We start from the raw sequence: 17895 nt of genomic DNA, 5'->3' as shown, positions 1-17895 counted from the left end.
GACAAATGCCTGCTCACAGTTACTGGGTGTAGTAGGCAGAATTTGGGGGTGGCCCCACGTGTCCATTCACTGCTGTACACACCCTGAGTAATCTGCAGGACAGGCAGTATGTCACTCCTGTGATTCAGTTATGTTGCATAGCACAGTTGGCTTTAAGAGTGAAAGGTTATCCTTGGTGGGCCTGCCCTAAACAGGAAAGCCCCTATAAAGGACTGAAGAAAGATTCAAAGAGAGAGAAGTATTCCATGCAAGGAACGTTCTCCATCTCTGGCTTTGAAGATGGTGGGGGCCATGTGGCAAGGAGTATAGGTGGCATCAAGGACCTGACCGTGGCCCCTAGCTGATAGCAAGGAAGTAAAATTGGCCAACAACCTGACTGAGCTTGGAAACAGATTGTACCTCAGGCCTCAGAAAGGAAGCCTGGAAGACACCTTGATTTTAGCCTTGTGAGACGCTGAGCGGAGAACCCAACAACCACACCAGACTTCTGATCTTTAGGACTAAGAGCCAATAAATGTGTGGATTTAGTTAGTTAGTTAGTTATTTTTTATGTCTTTGATTTATTTTGAGAAAGAGAGGCAGAGAGTGAGCAGGGGAGGATGCAGAGAGGGAGGGAGACACAGAAGCTGAAGCAGACTCCAGGTTCTGAGCTGTCAGCACAGAGCCTGATGCGGGGCTTGAACCCACAGACTATGAGATCATAACCTGAGCTGAAGTCGAACGCCCAACCAACTGAGCCACCCAGGCGCCCCTACATGTGTGTTGTGTTAAGCCACAAAGTTTGTGGCAGTTTGTTACACGATCATAGAAAACCAATTCACAGGGGAAACCAGGGGGAAATGTAGGTGGGTCATTGCAAAGCCATTATTTAGGGGGAAAAAAATCCCTCAAACACCTCAGAATAAGCTCCTACAGAGAGCGTATGTCAGTTAGACATTTTAAAGCTGATTAGCCACAGTAAATTACAGATACAGAAGCCCTGGTTTTCTTGGGCAGAGTTTAGAGGTTGTTCTCAAACCGGCAGTTGGAGACCCAGCAAGGGGCCAAAGGATGGCTCGATTGCTCTTGTGCAGGGTGTTTACTGCATACGGATACAGGATGAATAGGCAGAACAGGGAGGCAGAATCCCCTTCACTCCATGCTTATAAATGTTGCTGACTATGCCTTTAATTTAGGGCTCCCTAACTCAGGGGAGAGAGTGAACGGGAAGGCAGAGGAGAGGGGGCTCTCTGGGTGGCAGAGAGGGGCAGCTGGGGAGAACTAGAAGGTGATCGTGTAAACACATATGTAGCTAGATAAGGCCCATGGCATCCTCTCCAGTACAGCTTGGAGGAGTGAGAGTGCATGTTGGGAAGTCAGAGAATCAGAGGTGTGAGCTCAGTGAGCACCTGGAAGTTTTGTTTTTGTCCACTGGCCTGTCCTCAGAGCCGGGAACAGGATCTGTCACAGAGTGAGTGCTTCATAGATGTTTGTTGAGTGACTGAAGAGACAAACATATGAATACAATATGTAGAAATAGCGAATGTGATTGCATTGGTGAAACACATTTCTAAAATCCAGTTACTTTTAGTGTTGTGACATAGTACTGCTCTGGGCTATCCTTTTGGGCTGCAATTCCATTTGAGGACTGTTTTGGAAGTCATTAACTATGAAAGAAGACCAAGCCCGAGTTGAGCCCTTCTGGCTGGCTGGCACTGTCCCAGGCACCTGGTGTGTGTCTTCTCTCCTTTTACCCTGACCCAGACTAATATGACTTGCCTTTGACAGAGGGGGAGATGGTTTCAGAGAGGCAAGGTCAGTTGCTTGAGGCCACAGAGCTGGTAAAAGCTGCCCTCCACTTTCTCTGATTGTCAGGCCCTGCCATTCTTTTACTTGCTTGCTACTCCCAGTGTGTTCTGGAACCAACAGCATCAGCATCACCTGAGAGTCTGTCAGGGCTGCAGGTGTCTGGTCCCACCTCAGACCTATCCCACACGGAATCTGCATTTCATCCAGATGCCTTGGTGATTTGTATCCCCCTGAAAGTTTGAGAAGCATGGTCCTACCCTGCTGGGTTCTAAACTTGGGTATTCATGGGCCACTTTTATGGATTTGGCCAAATCTTTCACCTGAATTTATTACTCCTCTTTTTTGTTTAAATGTATTTGCTTAAAAAGAAAATATAACTCCCTACCACCTAGCAATTGCACTACTCGGTATTTATCCAAGGGATGCAGGTGTGCTGTTTCAAAGGGACACATGCACCCCAAAGTGTATAGCAATATCTATCAGCAATAGCCAAATGTCCGTCGACAGATGAATGGATAAAGAAGATGTGGTGTATATATACATACATATATATATATATATGTATATATATATATGTGTATATATATATACACATATATATATATGTGTGTATATATATACACACATATATATATGTGTATATATATACATACATATATGTGTATATATATGTGTATATATATACACATATATATATAGTGGAATATTACTGTGCAGTCAAAAAGAGTGAAATCTTGCCATTTGCAACTATGTGGATGGAACTAGAGGGTATCATAGGTGAAATTAGTCAGAGAAAGACAATATCATATGACTTCACTCATATGAGGACTTTAAGATCCAAAACATATGAACATAAGGGAAACAAACATAATATGAAAATGGAGGGGGGACAAAAACAGACTCATAAATATGAAGAACAAAGAGGGTTACTGGAGGAGTTGTGGGAAGGGGGATGGGCTAAATGGGTAAGGGACATTAGGAATCTATTCTTGAAATCATTGTTGCACTATATGCTAACTAACTTGGATGTAAATAAAAAAATATAACTGGTAACAAACCCCACAACTGTGTGGCAAAATAGTAATATTACTGTGATAAATAGGTATGAAACGGTATTTATAGTAATATACTTAAGTTCAATAGAAAAATGGCATTTTCCGTAAAGAGAAATGGTAATATATGTGCACTTGTATATTAGCTCTCCGTGTACCATTGTAAGTTACCTGTGTCTTACATGTAAGCTGCACCATTAGTAATAAGCTGTAATAAATTGTGAGACATTTCTCCATGGACCCTTAATGGCAGTGTGTTCCATGTTGAGACACAATGCTGTGAATGGATTGTAAAAAGCCACCAAGTCTTCCCTTCGCTGCACTGATGCCCTTGTCATGTGCCGTGTCCCACCAAAGGGTGAGACTTCCTCCATCTTTTATAGCTCAGCTTGACCACGTGACTAACTTTGCCCAAAGCCACTTTAGTAAATATGACGCGGCAGAGGCTAGAGAAGTGCTTGTATTTGGGTTCTGACCTCTTGCCATTCTTGCAAGCCTGAGATCGCTCTGTGAATGAAGATGGTTCTATAATTTAATCAACAGAGGTTTGAGGTGGTTTGTGATGCTGTACACTCACTGACATGACTGTTCTCAAGCACTGTTTACAAAACAATGTCCATGTTCAATAGCAGATCAAAGAGGAATGATTTTGTTTAGATTCATTCTTGTCCAGTTATTCTTCATTTGAAAACAAAATCCAGATCCTGAATATTTTGGGAAGGGCATTAAGTGCCAGTCCTTCTGTGTTCAGTATATAGATGCACAAAAACAGGCGTGGTAATGTCACCCTCAAATATTTGTAGATGTTTATCCCCCTGTACTGAGAAATAAACACTTCACCCTTGGCTACAACTTCCCCATTGCTTTGAAATAAGACTGTGTCTAAATGCTATGGCATCTGTCATTACTGACCGTGGTCTGTGGTCAGATGCTGGTGCTTTGTTATGGTTTGGAAGTAGTTCTGTGCATGTGCTCTTCTTTGGTGAGAGTGAAATACAATTATATGTATTCCCCATCTCAAGGTATCCCGTGGAGAATTATGATAACAAATCTTGTAGACATGTAAATATTCACCACTTACTGGGTTTCCTCGAGGAATGTGAATAAGTGCTCTGTCATTTTTGAAAAAAGCCTGCTAATAGTCACAGGTAGACTCCCTGAAATGCAGCCTTTAAGAAGAGCATTAATGAAATACAATTTACATATCATAAAGTTCACCCATTTACAATGTATGATTGGATGATTTTTTGTATATTCAGAGTGTGCAACCATTCCCATAGTTGAATGTAAGAACACTTGGATTGCTTTTGTCCAGGAGCAGTCTTTGCCTCTCTTCCCTGCCCCTCCAGTCCTACACAGCCATCAGTCTGCTCTCTATCTCTATTCTAATATCTAGAATAGGATTTTTCATATACACAGAATCCTATAACATGGTGTTTTGTGACTGCCTTCTTTCATTTAGTACAATGCTTCCTAAAGTTTATCTATGATGTCATATGTATCCCTATTCCTAATGTTGAATAAATTTGGCAATATCCTATCTGCATTTTGTATATCCATTGATCAGTTGATGGGCTTTGGGTTTGTTTCTGCTTTTTGGCTATTATGAATAATGCTGCTATGAAAAAGTGCATGTAATTTTTTTATATGATCATGTGTTTTTATTACGCTTGGGTACAGGCCTAGGAGTGGAGTTACTGGGCCATATGGTAATTTTATGTTTAACCATTCGAGGCACTGCTGTACTGCTTTCAAAAGTGGCTACACCATTTTATTCTCGCAAGCAATGTACAAGGGTTCTGATTTCTCCAAATTCTCATTAATGCTTATAATCTATCTTCCAATTATAATTATCCTCATGGGTGTGAAGTAATAGCTTGTTTTGGTTTTTAACTTGCATTTTTCTGCTGATTCCTGTATTTGTATATCTTTTTTTTTTTTTGAGAACTATCTATTTAGATCACTTACCCATTTTTAAATGGCGTTGTCTTTTTATTGTTGAAATAGTTCTTAACATACTCTGCATATAAGTCCCTTATTAGATAAATGACTTGCAAAAAAACCCTTTTTCCATTGTGTGGGTTGTCTTTTCACTTTTTCGAGAATATTTTTTTGTTTTTGTTCTTTTATTTATTTTTGAGAGACCACTCAAGCAGGGGAGGGTCAGAGAGAGAGGGAGATACGAAATGCAAAGCAGGCTCCAGGCTCTGAGCTAGCTGTCAGCACAGAGCCTGACGCGGGGCTCGAACTCACGAACTTTGAGACCATGACGCTTAACTGACTGAACCATCCAGGCACCTCTTGAGAATGATTTTTGAAGCACAAAAGTTTTTAATTTAATGAAGTCAAATATCTTCTTTCATTGTTTGGGCTTTTGATCCCATATCTATGAAACTGTTGCCTAACCCAAGGTCACAAAGATTTACTCATGTGTTAGATTTACCCCTTAGAGTTTTATAGTTTTAGTTCTTATATTTACATGTGTGATCCATTTTGAGCTAGTTTTTGTCTGCGGTGTGAATGATGTGTGTGAATGAATCCACCTTCATTCCTTTGCACGTGGATATCCAGTTGCTCCAGCACCGTTTGTTGAGTAGGTTTTTTCCACTTTGGATAGTGCCGGCATCCTTTTGAATGAAAACCAGCTTTTGTTTACCAGCACCAAGAAGATTGTAGGGCTTGGGAATTTTGTCTAATTAGGTTTGTCTCTGTGTTATAGAAAAAGATTCTCTGTTTGAAAAACCAAAAGCGTGCAGAAAGACACACACAAAGACAGACATCCAGAGACTTCTACACAGACACTCACTTGCACACACAGTCTCTCTTTTATCAAGGACCTATTTGTACCCTTTAACACCTAGAGTGTTAGAATGAACAAGGCAGTAAGTTGAGGCCTTGATTCATATATGACTACAACACTACGTCAGTTATAATAGGTCATCTGCCGTGTGCCAGTAGCTAATAGTTCATGACAAGCTGTTTACATCATTTCACTCCCTTGTGGTTAAATATTTCATCATTGACTTTCTCAGCTGTTGCAGTATTCTAGCCACACTCAGAACTAGAAAGGTGTATGGAATGTTGGATAGTCACTAGGGAAATAGAGAAGGAAAAGGAAAATGTATCCAGTCGTCAAGTCTTTTGTTAAAGAAGGACTTGGGTGGCAAGTGGTTTCTCAAACTGAGGAGCATGGTGCAGTAGGGTTCTTAATAAGCGAGTGTTTCTGGAACCCTGCTTGTTTCATAGTTTTAAGAAGTATAACGTAGTTATATAGTTTAAGTTCCCAGCTTTAGGCAGGCCACCTAATTGTTCACCTGTTCAATGAAGATTTCCTGAGCACACTATATGCTAGACATTGTGCTAGGGGCTAGGGATAGCTGTGATGGTTTTCAATACTTTCTTATAGTGCTTCATTACAAATATAAATTTAATATGAAAACAGGGTACATGCCATGGAAGAGGCAGTATCATAGAGGCTAAAACATAGGTCAGGGTGCCTGGGATTGAATGCCACCTCTGTGTGACTTCTGAAGAGTTTTCTCAGTTTTCTCTTCTATAAAAGGGGAGTAACCAGAGCATCTACATTTTAGAGTATTTATCTGGATTAAATATGATACAGTTCATGCTTAGAGCCTGGGTCATAGTAAATATTTGCTAAATCAGTAAGCAAATGCACATGATACTGATATTCTCTAATTCTGTATATTTAAAATGGAATATTTTGTTCTTCTTGAAAGTTTGTGATGGATTGGATTCTTTTTAAGTTTCAATTATAAAAGCAATAGGTTTTGTGGTTAAATAGTACACAGTGGTGAAGTGTTAGGTTAAAATGCAAAGGTCCTTTCCCCTGCTTCTCTTACCGCCCTTCAGCACCAGTTGTCCCGGGACAGCTACCCTCAAGTTTCTGGTATCCCTCCAGATCCACTCTGTGTCTGATAGGATTTACACGTCAGTTAGTGAGGTTTGTTTTGACACAATGGGGTCATATTACACTTATTACTTGACTACTTGAGTTTTTAAAAATTAACATTATGACCTGATTTTTTTTTTGTATCTGTCTATGTAGATCCAAGTTTCTTTCCTTTTTTTTTTTTTTAATGTGTTTTTATTTTTAGTTTTGAGAGAGAGAGCATGAGCAGGGGAGAAGCAGAGGGCGGGGGGTGGGGGGACATAGAAGATCTGAAGTGGCCTTTGTGCTGACAGCAGCGAGCCTAATACTAGGCTTGATCTTCCGAACCCTGAGATCATGACCTGAACCAAAGCTGATGCCCAACCAACTGAGTGGCCCAGGTGCCCTCACTTCTTTCTTTTTAGTGACATAGTCTTGCATCGCGGATGAACGATCCTCCCTAGGACCTCACTCTAGATATCTCTATACATTGATGATGATCTTCACCATAATGCAGTTCACATTTTATAGACACCATTTAGCCATGTTTCAGTTGTCAAATTTTTTTAAAAACATTTTTTTTCATGTTTATTTTTGAGAGAGAGGCAGAGCAGGAGTGCAGGAGGGGCAGAGAAAGAGGGAGAGATAGAACACGAGTCAGGAAGGGGCAGGTAGAGGGAGACACAGAATCTGAAACAGGCTCCAGGCTCCCAGCTGTCAGCACAGAGCCCAATGTGGGGCTTGACCTCATGAATCATAAGATAAAGTTGAATGCTTAACTGACTGAGCCACCCAGGTGCCCCTCAGTTGCCATATTTTCTACCTCTGCTCCTCCCAAATGTGAATGGATTTCCTTTTATCTTCTGTGTACTTCTGATGCCACCTGGAGCTCCCCACCCCCCTCCCAACCCTACCTTGTAAAGATCTCAAAACCAAAATTTCCACCAAACCAGAAATCTAATGTCAAACCCAGAATCTACATAAACAGCCTGTTAACAAAGACAACAAAAAACATGCGGCAAAAATACATTTTTTTGTAGAAAGATGCAAATCCATTATAAATCTTACGTGTTCAGCACTGTTCTTTATTGAAATGGCAAACTTTTTCTTACAATTACAGTTCATCTAAGGACGTTTTACTGTTAATCAGGAAAAGATTATTATATGCTAAAAGATCTTAGATGGCCTTGTTCAATTGCTCCTTAATTATCTTGATAAGAGGCTGAATAGTAGATCGGCGTAGTGAAGAGGGTGTGTAAACCCTGTAGGCTGGCAGAGCAGTAATATTTCTGATTTGATGACTGAGCGTCTTTGTTGTTGATTTGGAAAGTAATGTCACTAATATATTAATGTGCCTTTCTGATGAGTGTATATGTTTTTAATATTGTAGATTCTGATTTTGAAATGCGAAAAGCTTTTTCTAGGAGAATCCTAAAGGTCCCTCTCATTGATTTTTCTCTGGTCTGTGCTTGCTTCACACAGGACGGCGCTGTGGGTTTAACTAAGTGGACATCACTTGTGGTCCCTTCCAGAGCTGCCTGGTGAGTATTCTGCATGCTGTGGTAGAGTTTCTAGTTGTGGGGTTCTAGAACTTACCATCTGCAATGTGAATCCCCCTTCATTCATACCGATGTCTGACCCGAAGTGTCCCTCAAAACTGACAGCTGCTTTCCTTCTTGCAGTAGAGCATCAGTCCCCTGGAATTTTCCAAATTTCAGTTCGTTTATTCCACCAACCTAGGGCACATCACCCTTCACTAGATTTTCTCCTTGCTGTCTGTGGTAGTATTGACTGCATTTAATGAACAATCAGATCATTTAAGTTCCTGTTCTCTACAGTTCCTTCTGAGGAAAAATGTAGGACTCGTGTTCAGTTTTAGGCAGATACTGTTTAAGAAGATCCTCACGAATGTGGAAAAAATCACAACTGTGCTCATTGTCAACTAGAATCCACCATCCATTCTGTGGGAACTACCTGTGGAAATGATAGACATAAATTCCCCCAGTGCTTCTCTGAAGTTCCATTTTGTAAATCTCCAAAGAAATGCGGTTCGGGAGCCAGTAATAGCTCTATGTGGCCAATTCTTTTTATTTATAAACTAGAAGTTGCCAATGCTTTATTCAAGAGCCAGGATCTTGGTAAATATGAGAGTTCTTTTCTGACTTCTTAATCCTATCCATCCTAAATTTCCTATTTTTCTATCTTCTACAGGAAATTATATAGGAGTTTTTATAGGGATTGCTGTGAGGGGAGTGAAGAATCACACTTCTCTAAGTGATTAGTATTTAATGGTGACACAAGACTATCAAGAGAGTAGATTTATTATTGAGTGTTCCTACCTATTTTTAGTTGAGTGCGCTGTTTCACTGCTTCCCATGGATGACTCATAAACCATGTCTTAGCAGGCAAACCGGAGTTGAAGCAGGGGGTTGCTAAATAATTCTCTAGGGACTTTAAATCAGTATAGGCATGACATCTGCTTTTTAGCCTTTATTACATTCTTTTTGGACTGTTTCCTTTTGCTGCGCAAGAGTTGTTATTCTTAGAAAAATAGATCATTTTCATTGGCTTATTATAAATGAAGAATTATGTGCATAGTGAAAATAAACACTTGATTCAGAAGTTTAAAAACATAGCTTAGAAGTTGTTTGTTAAACATTTTAAGTTCCAAGAAGTTTCTCCACATGAAGTGGTATAAATGCCAGGCACTGAATTTTACAAAGACTTGGGATGGACTTGGGTCCCAAGACAGCTAATAGAGGATATGGGCTCTTTTCCCTTTCCCTCCTCAATTAGGACCTGATTGGACCAGGTGCCCCACATGTCACCAGGTGGTGGTTACTCTTCCCTTAGTCTTGCCTTCCTCCCAAAGAGAATTTATTTCCCTCCATCCTCTATTTAAAGTAAAAAAGTCCAACTCACAACATCCAGTTGTTGAGTATCTTGTATTATGAGGCATTTTCTTTTTAAAATATATTGAAATCGTATCCTTTTATAATGTCTTCCCATATTCAAAATTGGAGACCTTTAGACCTGGGAGCTGGAAGTCTTCTGGTTTCATCTTGAACACCTGCTTTATTTCTCTGATTCCCATCATGAGTACCTCTGCCTGTACATTAGTTCTAGGCACTTGTGTTAAGCCTATTGCATGCACCATAGGTATTCAGAACATATTTTAATTCCTGTAATGGCACAAAATGTATATTTTTGCTTACCTATATCCCATTCAACTTTTTTTTTTTTAATCAGTGTTAGGCTTAAACTCCTAAAATAGAAAATATTTACCTAGAGAACAGAATGACTATTTTTGGATTAGTTATTCTCACCATTATATTTCTAGCTTCAGGATGACTCTTGGTAAAGAGGAATTCATAAGTCTAGTCAAACCAAAGATAGTCTTCAAATTTCATGGAAAGAAAGAAAACAATCCTTGATACTTTCTTTCTTGCAGTATTGAAATTTGGAAGATTTACCTAAATTTGGGACTCCTTGCTTTCTGAATGATTTTAAATTATTTTTTAATTGAATATTGATTATATACAGAATTTATACTGTTATTGTCAGGTACGAAGCTCCCCAAACTTTTATGTTTACTTCTCTTTCCTTTTACCTCTACTTTGGAGCCTTACATGCTGTCCTAACATCTCTGGCACCTGGAGACACAGGCATAGACACATAGTGACAGCCATAGAGTTATATGGATGGGTACCAGCTATTAGCTTTTTTTTTTTTTTTAAAGATCTAAGACCTGTGTTTTAGGGTTGCTACCATGCTATTTAGGAACAAAGATGATGATTCTTAAATTGTGGATAGTGCAGTTATTTTAAACTCAAGTATTATATATAGAAATACTTATTTGTGGTACAACAAGAATCTGGTTTCATGTTTTCTTAGAGCCCATTCATGCATGACAAGAGTCTGGCTGATCTCCCCAAAACCAGACATGAGATGAGGGACTTTTGCACGAGTGTCTTATTAAGGCAGTGCTCCCAGGAGAAACAAGGGAGTTGGAGAGGGACGGGGAGAAGGAAGCAGGGGGAGTTTTCTAGCAAAGTCCCTGCCCTCAGCCTTAATCCTGAAAGAGCTCTGGAGCCTAATTGCTCCTGAGAATCTCTTCCTTCTGCCCCAGGGCAAGGGGCCATGCTTTCCCAACCCTGCAGCAACCTTTGGCTGTGGACTGGTTTGGGGGAAGGATGTGAATTTGGGAGCAATTGGACTCTGCATTTGCAGAGGAAGCAGCTCCAAGAGTTAAGGGGGGTAGTCTTCTCAAGAAATTTCCAAGTGCTGGGGCACCTGGGTGGATCAGTCTTAAGTTAAGCCCCCAACTTTGGCTCGGGTCATGATCTCACAGTTTGTGGGTTCCAGCCCTGCATCGGACTCTGTGCTGACAGTTTGGAGCCTGGAGCCTGCTTCAGATTCTGTGTCTCTCTCTCTGCTTGTGCGCATGCACATGCGCTCTGTCTCTCTCTCTCAAAAAAAAAAAAAAAATTGCAAGTGCCGTCTCTTGGAAGCAGAGCACATACAAGCTAGGAGATGGGCACTCGGGACAGTTAAAAGGGACTCATTGGTGACAGAACATTGGAGTGTCTGTTCTGCCTAACAGCAGCCCTGTCATTGAATGTCATGTTATTACTTCACTCCAACAGACCCACTTGTCCTCCCTGAGGCTTTCAGCCATTTATTTCTTGGTACAAGTTTTCTGCATTTTGAGAAGCAGCTTAAATTCACTTTTTTTCCTAGGGAAGGTAATAAGCTACTGCTTCAAATATCTTTAAGTCCTAAAGAGATTGCAGTGCAGAGAGATAACTAGGTAATTTGTAGTGAGTAAAATTTCCACGTATATTTGAGTTAAAAAAAAATAAAATCTGAAATTTCAAAGCTTTCCTTAGATGCGTGTCATCTTGAGTAATGATTTCAGTGCCCTGAACAAGGAGGCAAGCATATCATCTGATTGTCTGATTGACAACTATTCTTGCAAGCAGCATTTCCAAGCATATGTACGAATTGTGTTATTTTTTTATCCTCTTTTAACTATCCTTTTTAATTGTATTCCTTAATATTTCACCTTTGCCTTTTTTTCTTTTATATTGTCAAGTTAGTTTCCATGTAACTCCCAGTGCTCATTCCCACAAGTGCCCTCCTCCATGCCCATCACCGCTCTTCCCCTCACCCCCTCCCCCATCAGCCCTCAGTTTGTTCTCATTATTCAGAGTCTCTCGTGGTTTGCCTCCCTCCCTCTCCCCAACTACTTTTTCCCCTTCCCCTCCCCCATGGTCCTCTGTTAAGTTTCTCCTGTTCCACGTAAGAGTGAAAACATATGGTATCTGTCCTTCTCTGCCTGACTTACTTCACTTAGCATGACACCCTCGAGTTCTATCCATGTTGCTACAAATGGCCAGATTTCATTCTTTCTCATTGTCATGTAGTACTCCATTGTATATATAAACCACATCTTCTTGATCCATTCATCAGTTGATGGACATTTAGGCTCTTTCCATGATTTGGCTATTGTTGACAGTGCTGCTATGAACATTGGGGTACACGTGCCCCTCTGCATCAGCACTTCTGTATCCCTTGGGTAAATCCCTAGCAGTGCTATTGCTGGGTCATAGGGGAGTTCTACGGATAGTTTTTTGAGGAACCTCCATACTGTTTTCCAGAGCGGCTGTACCAGTTTACATTCCCCCCAACAGTGTAGGAGGGTGCCCATTTCTCCACATCCTCACCAGCATCGATAGTCTCCTGATTTGTTTATTTTAGCCACTCTGGCCAGTGTGAGGTCATCTTTGCCTTTAAGACTATTTTTCTCTACATATTTTTTAGGGAAATATATATGGCATTACCTTGGGTACCTTCAATTCAGTAGAACACAAAAGGGTGATCCAGTAGAAACATGTGAGCAGCATATGCAATTCCAATATTTTCTTGTGGCCTCATTAAAAAAGTGAAAAGGAATTGGTTGTTATAGCAGCCTGAGCTGGAGGCTGGGAAGTCCAGGATCACAGTTGAAATTAATTTTACTAATCTATTTAGCCTAGTACATCCTAATTATTATTTTAACATTTAATTAATATAAACATTATTGTGATTTTACATTTCTTTCAGCTGATGTATATTTTATACTGAAATCTCAGTTCAGGCCAGCCATATTTCAAGTCCTCAGAAGCCACATTTGGCTCATGCCACTGTGCAACTTCAGAATATTCTAGAAAAACTCTGGTAACAGGCTTATTTCCTTTGAGGTAAAACTTTATTAGTGCTCCTGAAGCTCCCTGGTAACCGTGTTCAATAAAGAAATTAGGCGGTACTGTTTTCCAGGGAAAGTGAGCTGATCTGACCTTGGTAGGCCAGTGCCTCTCAAGTGTGTTACTGTAATGCCCTGAAGTCATGGATTATGGTTAAAACCATTGCGTTTGGCAGTTAAACCATCACCGATAACCTTCAGGAGTGTGGAGTTCTAAGATGACTTTTTAGAGGAAAAAGAATCATGAATGAAGGGTGGGATGTGGAAGGATTCTAAAGAGGAAAGGAGGAAGTCTTGGGTAATGAAAAGATGTGCATATGTACATAATGTGTATTGGGGAAGAAGGTTTCTAAAAAACTGGGGGTACGTGCATATAAACCACTGAGACTGGAGTACTAAATCCACAGTAAGAATGGTAGGTAGTGGCTAGCTCGTGACCCAGTTCAAAACATGCATTTTCCAGTGTATAGAGTATGGTATCTCCTGATGTAGTTTATATGCCGGTGTCTGTTTTAGTTATTTATTGTTGTGTGAGGAACCACTGCTGTGCCAAGCCACTACATTCCAGAATGTAGTGGCTTGGCACAGCAGTGGTTCCTCACTTGTGTGGGTGGGGGTTAGGGTAGGGCTCTGCACTTCTGGCTTTCTCCAGATGGTCTTTCTTCATGGGCAGCTGTGGGCCTCCTCACAGTGTGGTGGCCTACATGGGCTCTGGCAAGATGACTCCAGCTGACAAGCTGGAGACAGCGTCACTTTATGACTCGACCTTGGAAGTCATGCTGCGTCATTTCCATCATATTGTTTGGTTACAGGTGAATCACCATCCTGCCCAGTTTTAAGGGGAGGAGACTTAAAAGTGCACCTCTCAGTGGAAGGAGTGTTAAAGTCACGTTGTGTGAAGAGAATGTTAGAAATACCATCTGCCACAGGGACCCCCTCCAGTGTCACTACTATACACGTCTTTGCCATGCTCTGGGAATGTTCTTTGATGAACAGACCACTAATTACTGGGCACGCTTCTGCACAGTGGCTCTCTCTCCTTCCCTTTGCTGGTCAGCTGGACTGTGCTGCCCTTAAGAAAAATCTAAAGTCTTCTGCATAGGCAATGAATGGCCAGCTGGCCATTTCATGGACTGGGCTTTGCACATGTGGCTCATGACAATGTTGCTATTGAAGTCAACATAACATTAAAATTGCTTCTTTGTGTCCTTTCCCAAGGGCCCCTGTGCGGTCATGACAGTAAGAACTTCCCTCAGTGTTGCAGACACCCATTTTGAGTTGGGCATCCGGAGCCTTTTCCAGATGTGAGATATGGATTTCTCCCTGCCAAATGAAAATATTTGCTTTGTTTGGTCTGTTTATGTAAAAAGGAGGGAAAAAATAAATTCAACAGAGCTCCCTGGTCTTTGTACATTTTTGTGCTATATCAACAAAATGACGAAAGCCCAGTGGAAATGGCTGCATTTGAAAAGTCCTTACCTACTTTTCTGAAATGAAAAGAGGAACAAGGCATCTGGTCTGCTGTCCTCAGGTGGGAAAGGGCAACTTACCGAGGCCTGAGGACCAAAATAAACCTTCCCAGGAGAGGAACCAGCTTGTGACCTTGGGCCGAAACCACCTCCCAGATCAGCTGCTTCATTTCTTGCTGTATTTTGTGGCCTCTTGGCAGGGGGGGGGGTGCGGCGGAGAGGGGAATCAATGTCACAAAAGCAGGAGGAGAGCAGTTGGAAGAGGTTTGGTTGGTGAAAATGCTGACAGGATCTGCTCACCCTTCCTCCTGTGTGGCCAGAGGACCTGCTTTTAATAGTGAGCATTCAGGTAGCTGGGAGAAGGCAGTCCTCAGAAAAAATTAACAAGAAACTCCTGTGATGGTAGTCCATTTTCTCACTGGACATATGTCAAAGAGTCCCTATGGGACAGATAGAAAAACAGAAGTCAAACCCACATCCCTAAGCAACTAGAAGTTTACTTGCTCCTGTGTCTCACCTGGCTGGACACATGACAGTGTGGGAGTAAGAAGGGGAACTCTGAAGCCTGGGGCTTTGGTTTTCCCATCTGGAAAATGAGCAAGCAGATTGTCGCCTACTTCATGGGTTTTAAAAGTCTTGCAGGAGATGCTCCTGTAGCTCTCCTGAGGACGAGATGGTGCATGTATGGGAATCTTATGCTCCAATTGTTCCTTCACATTTTCCTTTCCTATGGATGTTGCTGAGGCTTCAGACTAATTGCTAGTTAACTGGATGGCCTCTCTGCCCCTGTGTAGCCCTATGCTCTTTGTTCAGTACAAAAGTAAAGGAATAAATAGTCTGCAGAGGACCAGCTTTGAGGAACTCAAGTACCATATTGTCCTTACTCTAAGGACCTCCTACCCAGGACTGCTCTGCCCTCTGGGACTCTACTGTGAATTCCAGACTGTGTACAGAGGCTGCTCTTCTGTGAAGAAGACCATCCCTATATTGAACCATTTTCTCTTTATGTGTTGACTATATTTCTGCTTTTTCCTCCATCCACGTTCACCAGTTCCAATGTCTCATTTGGTGCTCATTTCTGCCATCCTCAGGGGCTTTGGTCTTAAAAACCTGGGCTGCTTTGCCTGCCTTGTCTTGTCTTCCTCCTCCTCCTTTTTTTTTTTTTAAATGGAAATGAAATTTGCATTTGAAATTAACCATTTGAAAGGGAACAGTCCTTTGTCCTTTATCTAGTGCCAAAATATTTCCATCACCCTAAAGCAAATTCCATAGTCACTAAATAGTTGCCCCCCACTGTCTCCTTCCCCTTCCCCAGTGCCTGGTAACCACCAATCTGCTATTGGATATTTCATATAAATGGAATCATATAATAAATTTGTTCATCCATTCATCCATTAATGGGCTTTTGGGCTGTTTCTATCTATGGCTATTGTAAGTAGTGCCATTTTGACCATGCATATGTATGTAGTTGAGTACTTTTCAGTTGCTTTGGGTATCAAGTGGAATTTCTGAGTCCTGTCGTAATTCTGAATTTAACTTTTTGAAGAATTACAGCATTCTTATTTACGGTAGCTGCACCATTTTGGATTCCTACCAATAGTGTGTGTTCTGATTTCTCCACATCCTTGCCAACACCTATTTTCCTTTTCTTTTTATTATAGTCATCTTAACGGGTGTGAAATTATACCACATGTGGTTTTGATTTTCATTCCCTGATGACTAATGATGTTATGCATCTTTACATGTGGTGGTTGGCTATTTGTTTACCTTCTTTGGGGATTTGTTTGTTCAAGTCCTTCACCTGTTTCTTAAGTAGGTCGATTGCCCTTTGATAAAAGTTCTTTATTCTGAATACTTGATTCATATCAGATCTATGACTTGCAGATACTCTCTCCCATTCTGTAGATTGTCTTTCTACTTTCTTGACCATGTCTTTTAATGCACAATTTTTAAAAATTTTGATCGGGTTGAATTAAATTTTTTGTTGTTGCTCTTGTTCTCATTGTTGTATATAAGAATCCATTGCCAAATTCAAGGTTATGAAGATTTACCCCTATGTTTTCTTCAGAGCGTTTTGTGATTTAACCATTTCAACCATGTTGTTGGTCCATTTTGAGTGAATTTTTTCTTAATATAATATTAGGTCAGGGTTCAACTTCATTCTTATACATGTGGATATCCAGTTGTCCTGGCACTGTGTACTGAAGAAACTGTTCTTTATCTATTGAATGATCTTGGCATTCTTTATTTTTTTAGATTTTTACTTATTTTTAAAATGTTAATTCTGGGAGAGTTAACATACAGTGTTCTGTTAGTTTCAGGTGTATAATATAGTGATTAAGCGATTCCATACATTACTCAGTGCTCATTACTGTAAATGTACTCTTAATCACTATCACCTCTTTCACGCATCCCGTCACCCACCTTCCCTACGGCAACCATCAGTTTGTTCTTTGTAGTTCAGTGTCTGATTTTTGGTGTGTCTCTTTTTTCTTTGTTTGTTTGTTTGTTTTGTTTCTTAAATTCCAGACGTGAGTGAAATCATACAGCATTCTTGACAATCACTTAGTTGGCTCTGATCTATGAATTTATTTGAGTCTTAAGAATTTATTTATTGAGTTTGTTGTTCTGTATGCCTATTATTATGCCAGTATCACATTGTTGGGATTTCTGTGTCTTTGTCATAAGTTTTGAAATCACAAAGCGTGAGTTGTTCAACCTTTTTTCCCTGCCTCTCTGCTCCCTGCCCCTACCATGTTGTTTTGGCCACTCAGGGCTCCTCCTCTTTTATTACTGTTTTGTCCTGTAGGGATTCTTGAATTGTGGTATTGCACCTCAGGACAAAGCAGAAACCCAGTGAATAGTCATGTAGTTGCATGGGGGTTTTTATAGGCCTGGTAGAATCCAAAGGCTTTTCTTGCTTAAGGTCATTCCTGAGGAACATTGACAAGACCTGCATTGGTGGTATTCAGAGCAAACCCAGTGTGCAGGCTGTTGGGTTAAAGCTAAAGCTGCTCATTAAAATTCCAAGGGAGTCTTTTGGAAAAAAGCAAATGCACAACCTCCTATTTGCTGTGATAACCAGATACTGTTTTCTGGTTTGTGCATATGTTCAATTGTATTAGTCATGGTCTTCAATTATATAAACAAGTTTTTTGAACAACCCTTTCCTATAAAGGAAAACTGACATAGGCATCAAAATCAGAAAGAAGGCAGAAGGTAGAAAGATACAGAGAGGAGGTGGGGGAGTGATTTTGTGATTCTGCAGGGGTCAGTTGCTGGGCTGACTCACATTTGTTTCCAGCATGTTTGACCTCTGGTCCATTCCTTTGAGAATATGTGGGATTTTCCTTTTGGAAATAACTCTTATCTGTGAGTCCTCTGCAACTGCTTTTTAAGCATTTCCAGATGGCCCTTAAAAGTCTTCGTCTAATAGAAGCTGAGAGATTGCTC

The 17895-nt window shown here is 40.7% G+C and overlaps 1 protein-coding gene across 2 annotated transcripts in view; it reads left to right on the top strand.

Annotated features, from left to right (window-relative positions):
- Nucleotides 1-17895, top strand: part of PLCB4 (phospholipase C beta 4) — a 402177-nt gene that overhangs the window by 154860 nt on the left and 229422 nt on the right. For both annotated transcript variants that reach the window (XM_029917446.1, XM_029917447.1), the window contains one exon: nt 8212-8270. The gene's annotated coding sequence lies outside the window, so the exon portion shown is untranslated. The remainder of the gene's footprint in view (nt 1-8211; nt 8271-17895) is intronic.

The sequence above is a fragment of the Suricata suricatta genome, chromosome 12 (genome assembly GCF_006229205.1).
Source record: "Suricata suricatta isolate VVHF042 chromosome 12, meerkat_22Aug2017_6uvM2_HiC, whole genome shotgun sequence".
Classification (NCBI taxonomy): domain Eukaryota; kingdom Metazoa; phylum Chordata; class Mammalia; order Carnivora; family Herpestidae; genus Suricata; species Suricata suricatta.
Note: the sequence above shows the minus strand (reverse complement) of the source record. Positions and strands in the feature narration are given on the sequence as shown.